This window comes from Lepus europaeus, chromosome 8, assembly GCF_033115175.1.
Source record: "Lepus europaeus isolate LE1 chromosome 8, mLepTim1.pri, whole genome shotgun sequence".
NCBI classification, from domain to species: Eukaryota; Metazoa; Chordata; class Mammalia; order Lagomorpha; family Leporidae; genus Lepus; species Lepus europaeus.
The window spans coordinates 87594303-87612868 of NC_084834.1; positions in this window are offsets into that span (position 1 = coordinate 87594303).

Below are 18566 nucleotides of genomic sequence, written 5' to 3' on the forward strand. Positions count from 1 at the left end.
TGGTCCAGGCCAAAGCCAGGAGCCAGAAACTCCATCCAGGTCTCTCACAGGGGTTACAGGCGTCCATGGGCTTGGGCCGTCATCCCCTGACTTTCCAGTAGCATTAACAAGAAACCAGATTGGGAACAGAATAAGTGGGACTTGAGCCAGAGCTCCAGTATGGAATGCTGGTGTTGTAAGCATCAGCTTTACTGCCGGGCCTTTGCACTGGCCCTGGCCGTCCCTCTCTTTTCTCTTTACCCTCGCCGAGAGTACGATGCTTTGAGTAATGCTGGAATGCATATGTCCAAATGATCCTCTGTGCTTTACTTCATTTCTTCTACTACTCAGCTTTTTTCTTGCCAGCCTTTGCAATAGCTTATGCAAAGGCTATCTTTTTTTTGGCAACCCTTTGGCAAAGTGACAACACTATCCAATGCTTATAAGCTTTATGAATAAGAAGAAGTAATAGTAGACTTTATGAATAAAAATGACTAAGTCAAAATCATTCCACTTTCTTTTCCCACCCACCTAGCAGAGAGGCTGAATTCTCACAATTATGTAGATTGGTGCTACATACAGAAAATCCATGGTGCCAGTCTTGTTAGAACAATTCCCATTGCTGTCATTACCTGGGTAAATGGTCTAGGGGTTTAAAGGAGGTGTGGTAAAGAATTTGGGAAATGTGTAAGTCAAAAATCAGCCTTCAGGGGCTGGCACTGCGGTGTAGTAGTCTAAGCCTCAGCCTATATTGGTGCTGGTTTGTGTCCCTGCTGCTCCTCTTCCAATCCAGCTCTCTGGCCTGGGGAGAGTGGAGGATGTCCCAGGTCTTGGATCCCTGTACCCCTGGGAGACCTGAAATAGGCTCCTGGCTCCTGGCTTCAGGTTGGCTCAGCTCCAGCCATTGCAGCCAACAAGGGAGTGACCAAGTGGATGGAAGACCTTCCTCTCTGTCTCTCCATCTCTCTGTCTGTAATTCTTCCTCTCAAATAAATAAATAAATAATCTCAAAAAAAATTTCAGCCTTCAGAAGAGTTCGAAGTCTCTTAGGAGTAGGTTGGCCTTGGGGTTTCTGTTGGGCTTTGATCATACGAGGAAAAGCTGCAATAAGCCTGGCCTTGGTCACAGTAGGTTCCAATGTTCCAGCCAAGGCTTGGTCAGTTTCACTCCCTATAGTTAGATGTCAAAGAAAAATATTCTGGTGCTGCTCAGTCACTTCCTCCTGGAAGCCGCATTAACTTGGAAGCCTTCCAAGGTGTGGTTGGCATGAAAGATTTCCACTCTTGTCGTTTCCTCCCACAGTAGCCTGTCTCCTCATGGATGAAATGGATTGTAAGAGGTAAGGATCAGGAATCATATCTACTGGTACCATTATTACATAGTTTTGAAGTTTTTATGCCTGGCTAGTATTCAAAGCTGATTTTCACTCTTGGAGAACTTTTGTGGGGACTTGCAAAGCATACAATTTATTTACATGGTTGTAGTGGTCCTTTGGGATTACTCTAACTGGTTACCTTATAAATAACAGAGATCCGATTCTCACAGCTCTGAAGTCTGGTAATTAGTTGAAGATCCAGATGTCAGAAGATTCAGTGTCTGGTGAGGGTCCAATTTTTGATTCTTAGATGAAGGCGTCAAGCTGCGTCCCTACCTGATGGAAAGAGTCGGGGGATTCCCCATAATCTATTTTCTTGGATCACTTACCCCATTCACTCACCAAAGGTCTACCACCTAATATGATTTCCTTGGGGGTTAGGATTTTAATCATATGAATTTGGGGGTGGTACAAACATCCAGATTATAGCAATGAGTGATGTATCTGGTTAAGTGCTAACTGAATTTCCTTCCCACTCCTATCATTCTATTTCTATAGTCTCTTGCCTTGGCTGGCCACCCACTTGGGGAAAGCCCCTTGTACATAATGCTGGCTGAGGAAAAACATTTATCATAAGCCACCCAAAAATCTTGCTGTCTGCAGATGGAACTTCTGTCTTCCGTTTGTTTTTCCATTAGTGCAACCTCCACTTACTCTGAAGACAGAGCAGGTAGTTCTCTGTTATCTCTCACTTTTATACATTTTTCAGGTGTCGCTCTTAGTATCTTTCCAATGCTATCGGCAATATAGGCAAACTCTGTGAATAGTCTTCTTGACTACTCACTCAAGAAGCTCAAGGTAAATGGTGACTAACCTGATCCTCTTATCTTTGAGTGACAGAGGGAAGGGAAAGGAAAAATGCTATTGCATTTCACCATCTTTTGTCTAGAAAAACTTTATCTCTTGTTCATTCAACTTTAAACCCTAATAACTCAAAAAGTGTGCAAATCTGATGTTTGATTATCTGCTGTGCATTTTTTTTTTTTATAGATGGTTAGCACATCACCAGGAGATGGAAAAAAATACTTGTACCTTTGTTAGTTCCGGAATTTTGGGGCCTTGAGTCAAACCCAAGAACCAGAGTCTTCTTTTCTTATTTAAGGATCAGAATAAAGTTGGCTACTAAGACTATTTTCTCATTTTCTACAACGGACCTGAATAATTTCTCCAAAAAGTCTTGAGTCTCTTAGAGTTTACCTCATTGGAAAAATAAAGTTCATAAGAAATGATATCAATTTTTCGATCTCAGGTACAAATACACATATTCCCATTCTCATCCTCCTCTTTTTTTCCTGACTGCCCTAATTTTAATGGGAAAAATAAACCCATATCTGGCCCATAGTGAAAATTTGGAATACTGTAGACAAAAGTTCCAGATGGGGGGATAAATACAGGGATACTAGCAAGGATTTAAGAGTCAAAATGACTCTCTGTAGCTAATTGGAAGACAGCATAGTGATGCAGCAATGTGCTAAGATTGCTGAATGAAAATGATGTTAATGTGAAAATTTGAAGTAAAACAACATTCATTCAAGGGTGAAAACACAATAAAGATATTTTAGTCATGCAGGGTCAAAAAGAATTAAGACAAGAAAGAGGAGAATATGGAATAGATTCAACTTGAAACAACAAAAAGGGAATCCCTGCCATGAAAGCAAAAATGTTCCAGGTTAACAGCTGTGCAACAAGCCTAGAGGAAAATGAAATTAGACTGGGGCCAGGGAAGGCTGAATGGCAGATTAAAAAAATGAAATTGATAGAATGACTTATAGATCTCATCATTTAGGAGAACATTTAGCCAATTTGGAAAGGTTTGGGGATTGAATTAGAATACAGAGAAAACTAGAAAAAGAACAAACAAAAATAGGATGATTATTAGCTCCAGAGGACACCCATCTGTGATTGTCATTTGCATAACCATCATAGTGTAAACGTAGCACACTAAACTAATAAAACAAATAACCTAGCTACTTTGGTAACTTTGGTGGCAGTAGGACCATGTGATTATAAGGCTTGGAGAAAGAAAGTTAAATGCTCATCTTCCACAGCAGCAAGTGAATGAATTTATTCTTAAATATCATGATATAGGAATACAAGTGTAATATTTGTCTTCTAAAATTTTCTGTGCAAGAAAAATTTTAGTGAAAACAAAAAGCAAGACACAAAATAAAACATTGACAAGACCAATGAAGTCCATTGTTGATAAGAGTTACAGCCTGGGGGTAGTGTTGTGGCACAGCAGGTTAAGCCATCACCTATGGCCCCTGTTCAAGTCTTGGTTGCTCCACTTCTAAACCAGCTCCCTATTAATGTGTCTGGGAAAAAAGTGGAGAGCGGAGGATGGCCCAAGTCCTTGGGCCCCTGCCACCCCTTGCTCTCTCTCTCCCTTACTCTCTGTAACTCTTTGAAATAAAAATAAATAAACTTGTTAAAAAAAGATTTACAGCCTAGTGAAGGAAAAGGGCAATTAAGTAAAACCATAAAACAAGTGCTGATACATGCTGTAAAGGAAATAAATAGATGCCTGGGTAGAGAATCTCTGGGAAGATTTTTTTTTTTATACTGAGTGATCATAAAGGTTTTTTTTTTAAGGATGTACAATGTGAGATGAAACCAGATTGAAGAGTCTTGCTTGGGAATAGCTGGAAATGGATTTAGGTAAAAACCTTGCAGAAGGAAATGTCAATCTAAAAATCTTGAGACAGGAAAAAAATTTTCAAAGGGACTTGGGAAATGTCTGACTGTTTACACAGTGGGTATGATAGAGAACTTAAAATGAGTTTGGAGAAACCAGAAAGGGTCAAATCTTGCCTTGATTTTGATTAATTAAATAAATTCAGGGGAGAAAGCACTTGACAGTTAAGACATCTGAGTATCTGGGTTCAATTCCCAGCTCTGGCTTCTGACCCATCTTCCTGCTAGTGCAGACACCAGGAGGCAGCGGTGATGGCTCGGGTAATTGAGGTCCTGCCACCCACATGGGAGACCAGGATTGAGTTTCCAGCTCCTATATTTGGTCCTACACAACTCCAGCTGTGGTGGGCATTCAGAAAATGAACCAGTGGTGAGAGCACTCTCTCGCTCTTTCTCTCTCTAACTTCTAAATGGAAAATGGATTGGATTACACAAGTTTGGAATGGAAGTAGGAAACACCAAGAATAGCATTGGTCTAAAGACAATAGTAGCAATAGATATATAGAGAAGTGATGACATACAAAATACGTTTGAAAACTAATACACAAAATTAGGTGATAGATCCAGTATGTTGTTAGGTAGAAAAGAAAATATTAAGGTTGAGTCTTGGATTTCTTTTTTTTTTTTTTAAACTTTTATTTAATGAATATAAATTTCCAGTGTACAGCTTATGGATTACAATGGCTTCACCCCCCCATAACTTCCCTCCCACCCACAACCCTCCCCTCTCCCGCTCCCTCTCCCCTTCCATTTGCATCAAGATTCACTTTCAATTCTCTTTATATACAGAAGATCAATTTAGTATAAAGATTTCAACAGTTTGCACCCACATAGAAACACAAAGTGAAACATACTGTTTGAGTACTAGTTACAGCATTAAATCACAATGTACAGCACATTAAGGACAGAGATCCCACCTGAGGAGCAAGTGCACAGTGGCTCCTGTTGTTGACCCAACAAATTGACACTCTAGTTTATGGCGCCAGTAACCATCCTAGGCTGTCGTCATGAGTTGCCAAGGCTATGGAAGCCTTCCAAGTTTGCCGACTCTGATCATATTTAGACAAGGTCATAAAAGACAGAGTGAGGATAGTAACCAATGATCCTAAGAGTGGCATTTACCAGGTTTGAACAATTCTACAGCATTAAGTGGGGAAGAGGACCATCAGTACACACATGTTGGGAGTAGAGCCATTGGTGGTAGAGTAGAGGTTATGATTACAAAGGAATGAGGCCCAAGTGCACTAAACAGGGCCTAGAACAAAGGACAGAGTCATTATTAGAGGAGCTAAGAAAGGTGCTGTCTAAGCTACAATTAAGTTTTCTGATTGAGAGGCAAATAGAACCTGATAGAAGGGGCTTGATAATAATCTGGTGGGCTTTAGGCCTTGTAAGTGAAGAGGCCCAGACCTATCTATCTCTTCACATGGGGTATATCCTAAGGGAGGTGTGAACCTCCTAGGGGAAGGCACTCTGTTGACTTTCATTACTTGGCTGTCCTGGGAGGAGAGCTGGCCAGGTAAAGGCAGGGGGCATCTCTAACAAGAAATTTACAGTTCTGCCTGCAATGTTGCTGACCCTACTTGACCATCCCCTCAGCTGCAGTGGTCACTTTGAAAGTTGGGCTGAGTGAAGGGCTTTTCAGCTTAGAGCCAATAAGATCTGTGGCTCTGACCTGGGCATCCTTCGACTCCAGGGCAGGTCCATTTCCAGTGATCCAACTCTTGGCAGAGCTGCCAGGGCTCTTCACAAGCTGACTTCTGCTGAAGCCCAGGCTTACCACATTGAAAGCCACTGCAGTGGACTGGCCTGTTGGGTCTCCTTGAGGGCAGATCACTGTACAGATCAGCCATTAATAGGCCTGCCACCCATTGCTTCTGATGCCGAGCTTTCTTTTCCTCCTGGTTTGTGTTAAAGCAGACCAGAGGATGCAAGTCAAGGGAGTGCCCGTTTCCCATCTCTAATCTTCAGTGGCCTGAACTATAGGTCTATAGTCACAGGCATGTTCTGTAGTAGTTCCAAGGTAGACAATGCCCATGAGGAAAATTATATTCTCACTTTAAAACTTTCTTTCCCTTTGGTCTGAAAGGGAGGTTTTTTTTTTTTTTTTCTACTTACTGTATACTTCGCTGATGGCGAAGTGAATCTAGCTATGAGATTATTATTTGAGTTCTTATTTTGGCTATGCTATTGCAGAAAAATGTTAGCCATCTCCTTTATAAGGTCTAAAGATTAAATTGTACATCCTACAGATTCCTTCATAATAGAATTAGTTTCCTACCTTGAAGAGAATAGAGAAATGAAAGAACAAGTTGGGCTTAGAATAGAGAAATGAGGGAGCAAGTCCTAGATCGCTTGCTGACAATAGCAATATCACATGAATACTTAGCAAACTGTTTCAACCATTAGATAACAACTTAAGAAAACATTTACCAGAAGGTCCAATTCCTTCTATTAATTTTAAGAATCATGTATTTGAAAACACCTCTTAAATATCTAACATGGTGTAGTTTGTTTAACCAGTAAACTTAAGCACAACCATATAAAATGTTTTTAGTTTCTCTCTACCAACAAGTTTAAAACATATGATACACAGATTCAGGTCACACAAATTAAAATGTATCTTTGATTGATTTTAGCAGCTTAAATTTATGGACAATCTTATCTATAAGCCATTTAAAATAAAACTCTTAATAAAATTTCCCCATGTGGACATACAATATGTACACACATATAACATAGCATAATAGACCAATATAGCAATTTTAATAATAGCTTTTAAAATCTTTAACTCTTTTTTGTGAATTGCCAATTGATTTGAATTGCTTTTTCTTTTTAGTAACCTCAGTTAACCATACTTTCTCTCAGTTGGTACTGTTAATACATTATTGGCTTCATCTGTTTACAGAGCCATCCCAAAGTACTGAATACAATAAAAGTGGCTGGAAAAAGTCCATAGGAACCTATAGGAGGACAGCTAAACACAGAACCAACAACGCTTTAGTTTTATGAGCAGCAGATCATATATAACTGTGATGACAAAAGACTTTAAGTCGCCATGTTTAAAATTATAAACTCATCAACCAACAAGAGGCACTTGCTTACTTCACAGTAGTTTTGAAAGCACCTGTAGGATTTTACAAGTATTTAACCCTTTAAGCCTCTGGGGCTTTCTCATTAAGATAACTATCATGTCTAGTAACACAAGATCATTAGACTTTTTAATTCTCAAACATTTGTATTAATAGCATTTTCCATTATAGAAACTTAAAGTCTGGTACCACATCACATCTTGACAGTCCTTCTAATATACTCCAAATAGACTGATTAGTTGGTGTCTCTATAAGATGAGAGACATAGGTCCTTCGATTTTTTCAGTTGGGCCCAAACTGGAAAATCCAAAGTCCAGGATTTACTGGAAATTTTAGAGACCAGATTGTTTGAAACTTTGATTTTTTGAATGCCTGTCAAGAATGCCAAGAAGGCTCAAAATCCAAAATATCTGGTTGAAATAAGATTTCTTAAAATCATGACATAACATAGACCAAATTTGATCATTGTTACAAGGTGATTATTCAAATTTTTGAAAAAAGCACATATTTAAATAACCCATAGCTCTTAATAAAAATTCAGCTGTTTTTGAACAATTAGAATTTAACAGACATCAAGAGAACATAATAGATTACTTTAACACATTGCTTTAACAGAGCATCAGAGTTTAATTCTATGTCAAAGAGAAATTGAGCTTCCTGTGATCTTTTGCTGTGAGGTTTCCTTCCTTTACCTTCTTTCATATTGGTGACCATGTTTCTGTGTTTCTGTGTATAAGACATCTTTAAGCATCTTTTGCAGGGCAGGATGAGTGGCAACAAATTCTTTCAGTTTCTGTTTGCTATGAAAAGTCTTAATTTCACCTTCATTCACAAATGAGAGCTTTGCAGGATATAGTATTCTGGGCTGGCAGTTTTTCTCTCAGTACCTGGGCTATGTCTCGCCATTCCCTTCTAGCTTGTAGGGTTTCTGATGAGAAGTCTGCTGTGAGTCTAATTGGAGATCCTCTAAGAGTGATCTGACGTTTCTCTCTTGCACCTTTTAGGATCTTTTCTTTATGTTTCACTGTGGTGAGTTTGATTACAACATGTCGTGGTGAGGATCTCTTTTGGTCATGTTTATTAGGGGTTCTATAAGCTTCCTGTACTAAGATGCCTCTGTCCTTCTCCAAACCTGGGAAATTTTCTGCTAGTATCTCACTGAAAATGCCTTCTAATCCTTTCTCCCTCTCCATGCCTTCAGGAACTCCTAGAACCCGAATGTTGGGTTTTTTAATAGTATCCTGTAGATTGCCGACAATATTTTTTAGGTTTCTAATTTCTTCTTCTTTTCTTTGGTTTGCCTGTTTCCTTTCCTGTTCTCTGTCTTCTAAGTCTGATATTCTCTCTTCTGCTTCGCCCATTCTGTTTTTAAGGCTCTCTAATGTGTTTGTCATTTGATCTATTGAACTCTTCATTTCATTATGATTTCTAGTCACTATCAGAGTTTCTTGTTCCACTAGTTGTTTCATTTCATTTTGATTCCTCCTTAATATTTCACTTTCACGAGAGAGATTTTCTATCTTGTCCATGAAGGATTTCTGTAGTTCAAGAATTTGTTTTTGAGAACTTCTTAATGTTCTTATCAATTTTTTGAGATCCGTTTCTTGCATTTCTTCGATCTCATCATCTTCATAATCTTGAATTGGGGTGTCTTTTTCATTTGGGGGCGTCATAGTTTCTTCCTTGTTCTTGTTAGCTTGGTTTTTGCGTTTGTTGTTTGGCATGTTGGAGATATTTGGTTTCTTCACTGTGGTGTTTTTTCTTGTTACACTATGGCTCTATATTAAGTGGACTGTCTGCTTTCAGTGGAGCCTTAGAGGCTTGAGATGAGTGTGGACTGAGAGCTGTGTTTGGTTCATCAGGGTTGAGGGTGTGTCAAGGATGACACTCCCAGGTTAGGTGTGGTAAATCTCTCTTTCTTTTTTTGATTTAAAGGGGAAGTAATTCCGCACAGCTGAAGGTAATTGGAGGTAGTTAGCAGGCAAATGATATACCCACAGGAGCCAGAGATCGGAAGCTCTTTCCCAAGGACCACACAGGGAATCTCTGCTGCCCTCAGTGTGGGCTCCAATTCTCCTGCAGTCTCCCACTGGGTTGCCAAGTTAGATGCTAATCTCCTGTTATTTCACCCCTCCCCACAGAGTCAGGTTTTTCTGCTAGGCTCAGGGCCGGTGCAGACCTGAGGTCGCCCTGCTTATGACGTATGTCCAAAATGGCGCCTGCTCTGTCTTGCTCGCCTTTGAGAGGTGAGCGGAGAGAGAGAAACTTGTGTCCGTATCAGTCACTTTTTTTATTTTTTCTCTCTCTCTTCTAGTTAGCCTGGTGAACTTTTCCCCACGGAGTTTCAAGCCTCATTCCCTCTAGCCTCCTCTTTCCGCTTGCCTGCTGGTATCTCGGGCTATGGAGGTTCGGCTCACCTCGCGTTCCAGCGCTGGTGCGTTGAGTCTGCCCCTGGTGTCCCGAACTTGGGCTCCCACGCTCTCCACGCAGGTCCACTGTGAATCACTAGTTCCGGAAGAGTTTCCTCTGCTGTTTCATCCCCTACTCTTCCTTGACCCTGCAGTATCTCCACTTATATTAAACTTTCTCTCCCCCCGGACTAAGTGTGCTTCCTGCCTATTCCGCCATCTTGCCCAGATTCGAGTCTTGGATTTCTGTGGTGGAATGAGAAGGCCATGCCAAGGTGGCTGCTGGCAAGTGAGTGTCAGTTACTCAGGAATGGCTTTGAAACCCACCTGGCAACGGAGCCTGCCTGGCAACAGGCTGTGATTGGATGGATTTGAAACCCACATGGCAAATGGAGCCTGCCTGGCAACAGGCTGTGATTGGATAGCTTTGAATCCCACCTGGCAATGGAGCCTGCCTGGCAACAGGTGTGATTGGTTGGGGCATAGACCACCCCTTGACCGGATTGGCTGGTCTTGGCTATATAAGATGTTGTACCAACTGAAATAAACAAGTTTGCGGGCTGCTTGCCTCAAGCTCGCTTTCACCCGACTCCCAGGGTCTGTGTGTTGACTCTGCGCCTCTTTCCCCCACCACGCTCCTTCTCTCAGAAACGAATCCACTGCAACATTGTTGAGAAATCAACTGCAACAGATTTCTATTTGGGACAACTTGGTAGATAGTGACAACATTTATTAAGATAGAGAATTCTGGAGAAGGAACAGGTAGACGTGTTCAAATAGAAAAGTGAAGTCATTTCATATACAATTTATGCTCAAGATGCTATTAGATATTCAAGAATACCTATCAATCTTGCAATTGGACTTGTAAATCTGAAATTCAGATATGTAAGTCAAGAAACTGTAAGAATTCAGAAGACATTTAAATCTGGGGCAACAGAAAGGATCAACTAGACTTAGTGGACAAAAATAGAAGAGTACACAAATTTGAGTAATTTCAGCAATTCGAGGTCAGAAGAAGAGGATCAGAAAAGACTGAGAGGGTGCAGGTAGTGAAATAAGGAGACAGGTAAGAGAATGTGGTGATTTGGAAGTCAAATGGGGAACTTCTTTCATTTCGGAGGAAAGGAAGCACTTATGCCCAGGGCTGCAGGGGAGTGAAATTGAGGACAGAAGTATAGCCCTTCTATTTGTCAGTTTGGAGGGTAAAAATAGTTTGATTGGAATGCTAGAGGCAACAGCCAGAGCAGATTGTAGAGTAAGGACTGTTGCTCAATGGGGATTTGTGGGAATTCCTGAGGCTTCTGGAGAATTTTCTTCTTTTGGTGAAAGTGGTCAAAATCCTAGTATAAATCAGTGGTCCAGTGCATCGGCAATTCATATGATCAAACGAGTGTTAGGAGACATAGAAATGTTGTGTGATCAGCATCCTCCTCATTGAGGGAGCAGGGAAGGCTCCCAATTTTCCATACCTCCCAATGCATCTTTACAACTTGCAATCTGATCAGCAAACACTTTTCCATCTTGTTTCCAATCACATATACAGATTTTTTAGCCCTGGTTGGTCAACTCAAATCAATGAGGATATTGTTATGGGAGAACTGCTGTTGTCGGTCATCATTGCACACTTTTGCATGTGCCACAACAGTATTACTAGTGACAGCTCATGAAATACAGGAGAAAAACATTAAAAGTCAAGTTGATTATTTCACAGTTATATAAAACTGTCATGGAGAAAAATAAACAGATAAAATTAACATATCCTAAAAATAGGTGGAACTGTTGTATGTGAAACTCTATTGAGAAACCTTTGCCTAATATTAATGCATTCAGTCCTAGCACAACTTTTCTGAATAGTGACTTTTGGCAAATACTCATTCTGTGTTCTGCATCTAACTTCTGTTCTCAAAAAAATTCTTATTTTTATTCCCCTACGAACTTACCAACCCTTGTTATTTTCAGTTGTTTTATTTTTAGCAATTTACTGATGTGTGCTGGTATTTCTTTGTATTTATATTTTTCATTTTCCAATGCTGTACACTCAGTTAAATGTACATTATCCATTTGAATGTATTTTTGCCAAGTCTCTATGAATTTTAGTGACTACTTTTTATTTTAATTTTAATATAAACAATATATTTAATGTAGTTCATAGATATGATTCTTTTAAAAAATTTTTTTTATAGATAGGACAGTGAGAGAGAGAGAGAGACAGAGAGAAAGGTCTTCCTTCCATTGGTTCACTCCCCAAATGGCCACTACGGGCAGCACCCTGCACCGATCTGAAGCCAGGAGCCAGGTGCTTTCTCCTGGTCTCCCATGCGGATGCAGGGGCCCAAGCACTTGGGCCATCCTCCACTGCCTTTCTGGGCCACAGCAGAGAGCTGGACTGGAAGAGGAGCAACTGGGACTAGAACCTGGTGCCCATATGGGATGCTGGCGCCACAGGTGGAGGATTAACCAAGTGAACCATGGCGCCAGCCCCTCATTGATACAATTCTAAGAATACAATACTTTCCTTCTTCCTTCCTTCCTTCCTTCCTTCCTTCCTTCCTTCCTTCCTTCCTTCCTTCCTTCCTTCCTTCTTTCCTTCCTTCCTTCCTTCTTTTCTTTTTCTTTCTTCCCTCCCTCCCTCCCTTTCTTCCCTCCTCCCTTCCTTCCTTTCTTCATTTTTATGGTTTCAGATAACATATTTTACATTTACATTATAATCAGAGGCTTAATGCTCTGTTAAATAACAAATTCAACAAGTGAAAAGACCATAGTTCATCAGATATATAGGCAAGGACTATAAGCAATAATCAAATGAAAAGATGTCAATTTCACTCATATAAAGTAAATTTAAATATAATCACAAATGATTCTCATTTTTTTTTTTTTGGACAGGCAGAGTTAGACAGAGAGAGAGAGAGAGAGAGACAGAAAGGTCTTCCCTTCGTTGCTTCACCCCCCAAATGGCCGCTATGGCCGGCGCTGCACCGATCTGAAGCCAGGAGCCAGGTACTTCCTCCTGGTCTCCCATACAGGTGCAGGGTCCAAGCACTTGGGCCATCCTCCACTGCCTTTCTGGGACACAGCAGAGAGCTGGACTGAAAGAGGAGCAACCGGGACAGAACCGGCACCCCAACCGGGACTAGAACCTGGGGTGCCGGCACCGCAGGCGGAGGATTAGCCTAGTGAGCTATGGTGCCAGCCAATTCTCATTCTTGACAATTTCTTTGACAAAGATGTAAAACAAAGTTTGATAAGATTGTATTTGCTGCAATACTGATACACATAGGCATTGCTTTTTTGTTTTTTTGATTGTTTTGTTTTTAATTTTAGTGCCACGTATAAGGGAGAATGTGGTATTTGTCTTTCTGTGTATCACCTTTTTCACTCATCACGAAGCAAATGGTAGAATTTCATTCTTTTTATAGCTCTAAAATATTCCAATGTGTGCATAAACCAGATTTCTTTATCTATTCATCTGATGACGGACATCTTGATTGATTCCATTCTTTAGTTATTATGAACATTGATGCTAAAAATATTGTGTTACATGCATTGCTCTGATACAACGTGTTCATGGTTTTTAGGTATATAACCAGAAGTGGGATTGCTGGATCATATGGCAAGTATATTTCCAGTATTTTAAGAAATCTCCAGACTATTTTCCATAGTGGCTGCAGTAATTTAACATTCCCCTCAATGGTGTCTAAGAGTTCCCCTCTCTCTACATCCTCAACAGCGTTTGTTATTCTCTTTTTTTTTTTTTTTTGGATGTTAGCCAGCAGACAAGGGTGGGGTGATATTTCACTGTGGTTTTGATTTGCGTTTCCCTAATGACTAGTGATTTTGAGCAATATCATAAATTTTTTGGCCATTTGTATTTCTGCTTTTGAGAACTGTCTGTTGAAGTTGTTTGGCCATTGGTTTGGTTGTTTTTTATTGATTTTTTTGAGTTGATATTTTCTGAATATTCATCCCTTTTCAGATACGTAGGTTGCAAATATTTTTGCCATTCTGTCAGTTGTCTCTTCACACTATTGATTATTACTTTTGACGTGCAGAAGTTTCTGAGCTTGATGTAATCCCATTTCTCCACTTTTGCTTTTGTTGTCTATCCTTTGTGGGTCTTATCCAAGAAGTCGTTACCTATACAAATGTCATGAAGTACCTCCACCTATTTTGTTTCATCATCTAAGAGCTCAAACTTAGGTCTTTGATCGATCTTGAGTTGATTTTTGTATATGATAAGATGTAAGGATTTAATTTCATTCTTATACATATATACATTTAGTTTTGCCAGCATCATTTTTTGAAAGGATTACATTTTCTCCAATGTATTGTCTGAGCATTTTTGTCAAAAATCAGTTGGCTATATGCACATGCTTTAATTTCTGGGCTGTCTATTCTTTCCCCTTGATTTATGCCAGTATCACACTGCTTTAGTTACTATAGCTTTATAGCACTCATTGAAGACAGATATTGTGATGCCTTCAGCTTGATTTTTTTTTAAACTCAGGATTGCTTCAGCTATTCTGGATATTTTTTAATTCTATTTGAATTTTAGGATTGTTTTTTTCTAATTCTGTAGAGAATGTCACTTGTATTTTGATAGGAATTGTATTAAATCTGTAGATTGCTTTAAGTAGTATAGACATTTTAATGATATTGATTCTTCCAATCCATGAGCAAGGAATATTGTTTCATGTCTTTGTGTCCTTGATGATTTCTTTAATCAGTGTTTTATAATTTTCATTGTTTAGATTTTTCACTTCTCTGATTAAATTTATTCCAAATTTTTTTATGGCCACTGGAAATGAGATTTCTGATTGAGCCAGTTCATAATTAATGTATGGAAAAAGCTACTATTTTGTATGGCTTTTTTGGTAATATGCAACTTTATTAAATTGCTTTTATCAATTTTAACAGCTTCGTGGTGGAGCGTTTAGGTTTTCCCATGTACAATATCATGTCATCTGCAAAGGATATTTTGACTTCCTCCTTCACAATTTTGATGCTGTTATTTCCTTTTCTTCTCTTGCTAATACTTCCAATATTATATTAATTAAGACTGGTAAAAGTGCATAGCCTTGTGTTGTTCCAGATCTGAAAGGAAATGCTTTCAGGTTTTTCCCATTCAATATAATATTGGCTGTTGGTTTGTCATATATAATCTTTATAATTTTGAGATGTGTCCCTTCTACATCTAATTTGTGGAGGTTTATTTTTTTCTTTTTATCATGAAGCAGTGTTGCATCTTATCAGATGTTTCTCTATATCTATTGAGATACCCATATGGCTTTTATTAATCATTCTGTTGATGTGATTTATGATGTTTATTGATTTCTGATGTTAAATCACACTTGTTTCTCTGAGATAACTCAACTTGATTGTGATGTATGATTTTTTTTTGTGGTATTGGATTGGATTTGCTAGTATTTTGTTGAGAATTTTTGCATCTATATTCATCAAGGAAATAGATGTGCAGTTTGGTTTTCATGCTGTGTCTTTATTGGGTTTTGGTATCAGAGTGATGCTACCTTCATAAAAAGAGTTTGCAGGGTTCTATTATTTTCAGTATTTTGGAATAGTTTGAAAAATATGAGTTTGTTCTGCTTTAAATGTTTTGTAGAATTCAAAGTAAAGACATCAGGTCCTGGACTTGTCCCTGACAGGAGATTTTTAAAATACTGCTTCAATCTCATTGCTTGTTATGGGTCTGTTTAGATTTTTCTGTGTTTTCTTGATTGCCTTCTGACAATTTTGGTGCTGGATTATTCTTGCTTTCCTATTTGAGATGTACCATTAGATCATTTGAGACTGTTCTTTTTTTTAGTGTAAGCAGTTAATGCTATTAAAATTCCCTATTAATAGTGATTAATACCCAGTTTTGCTGTATTCCAGAGGTTTTTGATATGCTGTGTTTTTATTTTCTTTTATTTCAAGAAAGCATTTGATTTTCTTTTTACTTTCTTCAGTGACCCATTGATTATTTAGTAGCATGTTGTTTAATTTCCATGTATTTGTAAATTTCCCATTGTTGTTGATCTCAGGTTTTATTCAAAGCTTTGTGGTTTGAGAACATATACGATATGATTTTAATCTTTTTTTTTAATTTCCTGAGACATTATCTGTGGCCTAACATATGGTCTACCCAAGAGAATGTTCCATGTGCTACTGGAAATAATGTATTGTGTAGCTGTTTGGTGAAATATTCTGTAAATGTCTTTAAGGTCATTTAATGAATAGTACTGTTAAATTCTGATGTATCTGTGATATTCTGTCCGGATGATCTGTCCATTGATGACAGTGGGGTGTTGAAGTTACTCACTGTTGTTGTATTGGAATCATGATTCTCTTTAGGTCTAATGCTATTTGCTCTATATATCTGAGTGGACTTGTGTTCAGTGGATATATTTATATATATATAATATATAAAATGTATATATACATATAATTTATATATACATTACATATATAAAATATATATATATGAATTATGCTGTATCTTCTTGCTTAATCAATCCTCTTATCAGTATAAAACATCCTTCTTTGTTTTTACAGTTTTCAATGCAAAGTCTCTTTTACATGATGTGAGTAAATCTACTTCGTTCATTTTTGGTTCTATTTGTTTGGTATATCTTTGTCCAGCTCTTCATTGTCAGTCTATGTGTATTTTTATTTGTGAACTGAGTTTCTTTCTTTTTTTTTTTTTTTTTGACAGGCAGAGTGGACAGTGAGAGAGAGAGAGACAGAGAGAAAGGTCTTCCTTTTTGCCGTTGGTTCGCCCTCCAATGGCCGCCGCGGTTGGCGCGCTGCGGCCGGCGCACCGCGCTGATCTGATGGCAGGAGCCAGGTGCTTCTCCTGGTCTCCCATGGGGTGCAGGGCCCAAAGACTCGGGCCATCCTCCACTGCACTCCCTGGCCACAGCAGAGAGCTGTCCTGGAAGAGGGGCAACCGGGACAGGATCGGTGCCCCGACTGGGACTAGAACCCGGTGTGCCGGCGCCGCAAGGCGGAGGATTAGCCTAGTGAGCCGCGGCGCCGGCTAGAACTGAGTTTCTTGTAGGTAGTATATAATAGATCTTTCTTTCTTTTTATCCATTCAGCCAATCTAAATCTTTTGGTTGGTGAATTTAATCCATTTTCATTCAAGATTAATATTCATAGATAAGAACTAACAACTGTCATTTTGTAGGTTGGTTATTGATCATACTTTTTCTGTTGATGAATCTGATAGTGTACTATGTTTTAATAATTTTTATTTCTAAAGTAAGACTCAGTTCAGAATTTCTTGTATGACTGATCTTGTGGTGGTAAATTCTCTTAGTGTTTGCTTAGCTGGGAAATATCTTATTCTTCTTCACTTCTAAAGGATAACATCACTGGATAAAATAGTCTTTGTTAGGACTTTCTTTCTTTTCTAAAGATTTATTCATTTATTTGAAAGGCAGAGAAGCAGAGGCAGAGAGAGAGAGAGAGCGAGCGAGCGAGCGAGATACATTCTATCTGCTGGTTCACTCCCCAAATGGCTGCAACGGCTGGAGCTGAACTGATCCAAAGCCAGGAGCCAGGAGCTTCTTCCCGATCTCCCACGCAGGTGCAGGGGCCCAAGGACTTGGACCATCTTCCACTGCTATCCCAGGCCATAGCAGAGAGCTGGATTGGAAATGGAACAGCCCGGACTCGAACTGGTGAACACAGGGGATGCTGGCACTGCAGGTTGCAGCTTTACATGCTATACCACAGCACCCGCCCCTTACTTTCTTTTAAGACTTGAATTATATCACCCCTACTCTTCTGTTCTGTAGGGTTTCTGCTGAGAAGTCTGCTGTTAGTCTAATTGGATTTCCTTTATGTAGCTTGATGTTTGTTTCTTACTGTCTTTAGGATTCTCTCCTTGTGCTTAACTTTTGAAAAATTTGACTTCAGTATGACTCAGAGGAGGTCTTTTTTGGTTGGCTCTGCTTGGGGTCCTTTGAGCTTCTTGTATGTGGACGTCTGTCTCTTTCAAGACTTGGAAAGTTTTCAGCTATTATTTCACTGAGCAGCTTCTTAATGCCTCTTCCCTTCCCTACTCCTTCAGGAAGCCCTACACATGAATATTTGGTGGCTTAATGATATCCCATTTTTTGTATAGGCTTTCTTTATTCTTTTAAATTCTCTCTCTTTATTTTTCTCTGAGTTGGTTATTTCAAAATTCTTTTCATCGAGATCAGAAATTCTGAGGCTGACACTGTACTGTAGCAGATAAAGCTGCTGCCTACAACACTGATATCTGGTAATCTCACATGGGTGTGGTTTGAGTCCTGATGCTCTACTTCCAGTCCAACTCCCTGCTAATGCACCTGGAAAAGTAGTAGAGGACAACCCAAGTGCTTTGGCCCCTGCATCCATGTGGGAGACCTAGATGAAACTCCTGGCTCCTGGCTTCAGCCTGGCCCAGCCCTGGTCATGTGGGCATTTGGAGAGTGAACCAGCAGATGGAAGACTCTCTCTCTCTCTCTCTGCCTTTGCTTTTCTCTCTTTCTAACTGACTTTCAAAAAAATAAAATGAATCTTAAAAAAAAAAAAAAGAAAGAAATTCCAGGGGCTAGCTCTGTGGCACAGCAGGTTAAAGCCCTGGCCTGAAATGCCGGCATCCCATATGGGCACTGGTTCTAGTCCTGGCTATTCCACTTTCGATCCAGCTTTCTGCTATGGCCTGGGAAGGCAGTGGAGGAGAGTCTAAGTCCTTGGGCCCCTGCACCCACGTGGGAGACCCAGAAGAAGCTCCTGGCTCCTGACTTCGGATTGGCTTAGCTGTGGCCATTGCAGCCATTTGGGGAATGAACCAGTGGATGGAAGACCTCTCTCTCTCTCTCTCTGTCTCTACCTTTCTCTGTGACTCTGTCTTTCAAATAAATAAAGGTAAATCTTAAAAAAAGGAAAAAGAAATTCCTGCCCCTACTTGGTCTATTCTGCTCTCAAAGCTTTCAATTGTATTTGCTATTTCATTGAAATTTTCATCTTCAAAATATCTATTGGGCTATT